Source organism: Triticum urartu, chromosome 2A (assembly GCF_056163025.1).
Source record: "Triticum urartu cultivar PI428250 chromosome 2A, HENAU_Tu73, whole genome shotgun sequence".
Classification (NCBI taxonomy): Eukaryota; Viridiplantae; Streptophyta; class Magnoliopsida; order Poales; family Poaceae; genus Triticum; species Triticum urartu.
The window spans coordinates 725,476,254-725,483,462 of NC_141874.1; the positions used below are offsets into that span (position 1 = coordinate 725,476,254).

Sequence of the window (7,209 nt, forward strand, 5' to 3'; positions counted from 1 at the left end):
GTTGAACTACAAGGCGCATAAGAATCTTGTAAAGAGTGTTCTCTCCCTTGATCATGGTCATTATCTTGGCTTTTTTAGCCATGGGATCCTTCTATTGTACTCCTCACTATAGTGCAATAAAGTGACCATGTGATTCTAAAAAACTGGAGAAGAAAATGATAAGACACCGGGAGACTTCTCTCTAGCAAGTGACGCTACAACTTGGCCCCCTCTAGGCTCTATCTGACGTCATCATGTATCCAACGAAAGGGATCGGACCAAGGGTAAAACAGCCCACACTTCGCAGTTTTCGGCAGCAAATTTCTTATCAGAAACACATGGCAACGCTCCAATCAGGCTCAACGAGTTTGTTGTCTCCCAGGTCGCGTAGAGGGTTTAGAGCGAGCAACACAACGGCCGAGGGGGGAGAGGATGGGGATGCCCCCCCCGAGGAGGGGCTACTGTAGACTAAAGACCTCCGTGGATTCCTTTCTGGTTATCTGTCGCACCAGTCGATTCCGTTTTAAAGTCAGTAGCAAGCTCTCCGATTTTAAGGATGTCAAATTGCATAATTTTTAAGTGCTTTGTAATCGTTAGTGCCTTGTAAATGTGAGTGCATCTACAATTGTTACACTGATTCTCAATTTTTATGCCAAGTGCTAAAGAGTTTCTATGCTAAATGTTCCAATGACAAGTGGTAGTGAATTATTCAGTTTTTGCTTCTTTAACACTGTACGTTCCTGCATAATAGGTTCTGTTATTTTTTTATAATTTATTTGTGAGAATCTAAATAGGGAGCTGTCTTCCCCTTGGGCCAATCGCCTCCGTTAGATCTTGAATGGACGTCAGATATAGGGGGGCAAGTCACCTCATCTCTTTCGCATCCTATCCCAGCCGCCGCCGTCGTCGCCGTGGTCGTCCCGTGGAATTGGAGGTAGAAGAGATTTGAATCTGTCTGCCTAGGTATTACTCCTTATTTCTCTTACCGGTTTTATTTCCCTGGTCCATCTTATTAGTTTCCCTGGAAGTGCCTGGTTTCTGGGGTATCATTCATCATCTAATTCGCGATCTCTCTTTGTTGGTAGGACCGTAGGAGTGGTGAGCGATGAAGGCGTGGCAGTTCATGAATGTTGTGATGCAGTATGGCAGTGGCAGCACCTGGTATACGGTGAGTCGAATCAAGGCCGGCGAGCATCTCTTCTATGGATCCACGGCGGAAGCACGGGCGGCAGAAAAATCCAAGGTCAATATGGATTGGCAATCACCAGGCGTGGTGCCACCATGGATGGAGACCGTACGTCTCGCCGATTCCTCCGCCCAGGCTCAGGTTCGAACGGTCCATCCCAGACAACAAAAGGATGGATTTCCTGCCCTTCTATGGACGAGGCAGCAGCGGCGCTAGCAAGATCCTCTTCATGGACGCCGAGGGGCACACCGTCCTATACAACATGGACGCCGGTTCCCTCCAGCCAATTCCACACCTCAACAGTCCCAAGGGGAGCAGGCCCATCAGCTTCTCCGCCACTAATGATGTCTTGTACGTCATGGGAAGGTTCCCTTCCAGCTACGATCCCTACAACTTCGAGGTACTCATGTACTGTGACCCTTCCAATGGCAGGACGATGAAAGGCTGGAACTGGCTCAAGCTACCGTCACCACCTGCCTATGCTGACAATTGCATTATCAATTCCCATGCGCTGCTTGACGTTGAAGGTGACAGAATTCTTGTTGTCTCCTCCGGAGAAGAAAGCCTCGGCACCTACTGCTTCAACACGGCCAGTCGCAAGTGGTTCAAGGCCGGCTCCTGGAGGCTGCCATTCTTTGATCGTGCCGTGCATGTGCTAGAGCTTGACAACCTTGTGTTTGGAATTGCTAATGATGAAGGCCACCCCTTTTGTGCAATGGATGTCATCTCCCGTATTCTCACGAAGAGGGGTCGGCCTTCGGTGTACAACTGGCCACACCTTGACGATCTACCTCAGGACTGGGCGATGATGGATTGCAGCTTTGTCTACCTAGGAGCTGGGAGGTTTTGCATTACCAAAGTCTTTGAGTTTGGTTTCGACCAACGCACAGGCCACACGACACACACAGGTGCTGTCATGTCTGGTGTGGAGGTAGTGCGTCACAAGAAGTCTAGACTCGTTATGGTCAACCATAGGTCCAAATTCTACAACTTCATCTCAGATGAAATCGACCGTGTCTTGTAAGGGTAACTCACTAGTGAAAGGGGAGCAAATAAACGAGTATTCCCTCCGGGTATTCCCTCTAGGACTGGAACTGTGCGCCTTCCCCTTTCCATTTGTATTTAGTAGTTACAACTTCAGGTATGTTAGTTTTGGGGTAGTACCGTAGTTCACCGCAACATGGATGCAACTTGTGCTCATTTCATGCGGAATCTATTTGGTGAAGAACACTAAAAATTGACAACGCAACCCCGAAATACGCGCGCATGAGCTCTGTCGCCTCTCGTTGTGGATCCGGCCGTACTCCACCGCTATCCTTTGTGGTTCCGGCCGTACTTCACTGCCTCCATGCTACAGTCGTCCACCGCTACCGAACACCCCCGACCATAGCCGGCCCCAAGCCTCGTCCTTGATGGACCCCAGGCATGACCCGGCGACCGCCCCCAACTGTTGCTGCCCTTCTCGTTCACCGCCCAACGTCCGCTCCGCCGGCCACTGCTCTCTCCTGTGGCGACCCCTTGTTTGCTCCATGTAGATAGTACCCCTCCTTTTTTCTTCTGTTTTTAATATGCGAAATTAGGTTAGTATCATTTTTATAGTCATATATTAAAGTTGATTATGATGATGATATGGTTTTAATATGACATGTGTTGTGCTTGATATCACCGAGCGGTCGTGTTCGGACTTCTCTTGTCCATTTGTTCATTCCTCTGTAAAACATAGGGTTTGGGAAACTGGCTTGACACCCTAAACGGGGTGTGGCTATCTCATTATATAGACGTACCAAGAGGTACAATACAAGGTGTATATAAACTATGTATATACAGTCTAACACCCTCCCTCAATCTTAACTATGGCCTGAAGTACAAAGTAAGTTAAGATTGCGCCTATAGCCTACAAACTGTGGTTGTGGAAGAGGCTTCGTGAAGATGTCAGCAAGTTGACCCTTTGAGGAGATGAACTTGATACAGAGTAGTTTTTGTGCAACACGTTCCCGAACAAAGTGATAATCGACCTTGATGTGTTTCGTCCGAGCATGAAACACCGGATTAGACGAAAGATATGTGGCACTGATGTTATCACACCAAAGAACTGGAGGATGACCTGGAGAGATTCTCAACTCCATCAATAAGGACTGTACCCATATGATCTCAGCGGTAGCATCAGCAACTGCCTTATACTCAGCTTCAGTACTGCTGCGAGACACGGTAGCTTACTTGCGAGCATTCCAGGCGATCAAGTTAGGACCAAAGAACATTGCGTATCCCCCCGTGGATCGCCGATCATCAGGACTTCCAGTCCAATCGGCATCAGAAAAAGCTGAAATTTCATAAGGCGGTGCAGGCTGAAGGGGCAAACCATACGAGGCAGTGGAAGAGATATATCGCAGAATACGCTTCACTGCCGAGAAATGAGATGTACGAGGTGCGTGAAGATACTGACATACACGGTTAACTGCATAAGAGACATCAGGCCTGGTGATAGTGAGGTATTGCAGACCGCCAACAAGACTGCGATACTCAGTAGCGTCATCAGGGGAAAGAGGATCTCCATCAAGGGCAGACAACCGATCAGTCGCATACATCGGAGTGATAGCATGTTTTCATTTGAGCATGCCATCACGACGCAACAAGTCCAAAGAATACTTCTTCTGAGTCAGAGTCAACCCAGTAGAAGACCGTGACACCTCCACTAGTAGAAAAGGGGGCAAAGGTTCAGGCCGGGTAAGCCCACTAGTCCCGGTTCAGTCTAGAACCGGGACCAATGGGTGCATTGGACCCGGTTCGTGAGCCCAGGGGGCCGCCCGGGCCACGTGGGCCATTGGTCCCGGTTCGTCTGGACCTTCTGGTCCCGGTTTGTGGGACGAACCGGGACGAATGGTCCTGGCTCCTGGCCCACCACCATTGGCCCCGGTTGGAGGCATGAACCGGGACCAAAGGCCCCCCTTTAGTCCCGGTTCATGCCACCAACCGGGACCAATGGTGGTGCCTATATATACCCCCTCGCACAAGAGCAGAGCACACTGCTCTGTTTTTTCTGGCCGAGGGGGAGAGGGCTTGTTGGTGCTCTAGCTCACCTCCTATGCACACAAGGTGTTCGATGGAATGCCCGAGCCACACTACTTAAGCTTTCTCCTCTCCAAGCTCGACCTCCAAGCTCCATTTTCCTCAATATTTGTCTAGGTTTAGCGGTCTGTCACGCCCCGCCCCCGTCTTCACCGCCGTCGATCACCCGCGCCGATCTCATCACCGACACCACCGTGGTGAGCCTCTTGTTCTTATCTTCTTTCTGAAAGGAAAAATATTCTTACTTGTATGTTTAGATAGATACTTGTATCATTTTCTTACTTTTATTATTGCATCTTATATAGTGCGATGGTTTTGGTATCCGCCCCCGTCGGCCCTCGTCCTGTCTATGATTCGGATGTGGTATATATTATCTTTATAACTATTGGTTCATTTATTGTTTATGAAAATTATGCCGACCAATGTGGCATAGATTTTATTTATCTAGGAGGTATGTGAACCGGAAATTCCAACCGACCCTATTGTTGAGAGGTTAAATTTAGTTGAAGAAGAAAACAATTTCTTGAAGGAAAAAATAAAAAAAATTGAGGAGGAGAAGATGATATTGGAGTTGCATGTTGCGGATGTCGTCGATGATCACAAGATCAAGATGGATGCAATGCACTTGAAGATTAGAAAGATTAGAAAATATGCCGTTCATACCGAGGCTTGGTATCATTATGCCGTTGGATCAATTGTTACCTTGGTTGCGATTATGATCGCGTTTGTTTTCGCATTGAAATGTTTTACATAGTTTCAATGTATGCTTTAATTAATTAGATGCTCTGGAGAGCTATATGTTGTTAGATGAGAACTATGTATGTACTTTGGTTTTAATGTAATGATGAACTTATATTAATTTGGTCACTTAATTATCTATTCATGATTTTCTGTAATGGTTTTTGACACACTTAGTTATATATAACGCACACAGATGAACCGGCAATGGATGTACGGTGACAGACACACCTCCGAGTACATTAAGGGCGTGCATGAATTTCTCGAAGCGGCTGAGGCAAACAAGCAGAATGGTTTTATGTGTTGTCCATGCCCTAACTGTGGGAATACGAAGTCTTACTCTGACCGGAAAATCCTTCACACCCACCTGCTTTACAAGGATTTCATGCCACACTATAATGTTTGGACAAGGCACGGAGAAATAGGGGTTATGATGGAAGACGGCGAAGAAGAAGAGTACGATGACAACTATGTGCCCCCTGAATACGGTGATGCTACAACGGGGGGAGCTGGTGAAGATCAAGAGGAACCAGACAATGTGCCCAATGATGCTGCAACGGGTGAAGCTGCTGAAGATCAAGAGGAACCAGACGATGTGCCCGATGATGATGATCTCCGCCGGGTCATTGTCGATGCAAGGACGCAATGCGAAAGTCAAAAGGAAAAGCTGAAGTTCGATCGCATGTTAGAGGATCACAAAAAAGGGTTGTACCCCAATTGCGAAGATTGCAACACAAAGCTCGGTACCGTACTAGAATTGCTGCAGTGGAAGGCAGAGAATGCTGTGCCTGACAAAGGATTTGAGAAGCTACTGAAAATATTGAAGAAGAAGCTTCCAAAGGATAACGAATTGCCCGACAGTACATACGCAGCAAAGAAGGTCGTATGCCCTCTAGGATTGGAGGTGCAGAAGATACATGCATGCCCTAATGACTGCATCCTCTACCACGGTGCATACAAGGATCTGAACGCATGCCCGGTATGCGGTGCATTGCGGTATAAGATCAGACGAGATGACCCTGGTGATGTTGACGGCGAGCCCCCCAGGAATAGGGTTCCTGCGAAGGTGATGTCGTATGCTCCTATAATACCACGGTTGAAACGTCTGTTCAGAAACGGAGAGCATGCCAAGTTGATGTGATGGCATAGTAAGGACCGTAAGAAAGACGGGAAGTTGAGTGCACCCGCTGACGGGTCGCAGTGGAGAAAAATCGAGAGAAAGTACTGGGATGAGTTTGCAAAGGACCCAAGGAACGTATGGTTTGATTTAAGCGCGGATGGCATTAATCCTTTCGAGGAGCAGAGTAGCAATCGCAGCACCTAGCCCGTGACTCTATGTATGTATAACCTTCCTCCTTGGATGTGCATGAAGCGGAAGTTCATTATGATGCCAGTTCTCATCCAAGGCCCTAAGCAACCCGGCAACGACATTGATGTGTACCTAAGGCCATTAGTTGAAGAACTTTTACAGCTGTGGAATGGAAACGGTGTACGTACGTGGGATGAGCACAAACAAGAGGAATTTAACCTAAAGGCGTTGCTGTTCGTGACCATAAACGATTGGCCCGCTCTCAGTAACCTTTTAGGACAGACAAACAAGGGATACCACGCATGCATGCACTGTTTGGATGACACCGAAAGTATATACCTGGACCGATGCAGGAAGAATGTGTACGTGGGCCATCGTCGATTTCTCTCGACCAACCATCAATGTTGAAAGAAAGGCAAGCATTTCAAAGGTGAGGCAGATCACCGGAAGAAGCCCTCCATGCGTATCGGTGATCACGTACTTGCTATGGTCAATGATTTACACGTAATCTTTGGAAAGGGTCCCGGCGGACTAGCTGTTCCGAATGACGCTGAGGGACGCGCACCCATGTGGAAGAAGAAATCTATATTCTTCGACCTACCCTACTGGAAAGAGCTAGAGGTCCGCTCTTCAATCGACGTGATGCACGTGACGAAGAACCTTTGCGTGAACCTGTTAGGCTTCTTGGGCGTGTATGGGAAGACAAAAGATACACCTGAGGCACGGGAGGACCTGCAACGTTTGCACAAAAAAGACGGCATGCCTCCGAAGCAGTATGAAGGTCCTGCCAGCTACGCTCTTACGAAAGAAGAGAAAGAAATTTTCTTTGAATGCCTGCTCAGTATGAAGGTCCCGCCTGGCTTCTCGTCGAATATAAAGGGAATAATAAATATGCCAGAGAAAAAGTTCCAGAACCTAAAGTCTCATGACT

At 47.7% G+C, this 7,209-nt stretch overlaps 1 pseudogene; it reads left to right on the top strand.

Annotated features, from left to right (window-relative positions):
* Positions 1-1,084: 1,084 nt before the first annotated feature.
* LOC147987203 (uncharacterized) lies at positions 1,085-2,189 on the top strand (annotated as a pseudogene).
* Positions 2,190-7,209: the final 5,020 nt, after the last annotated feature.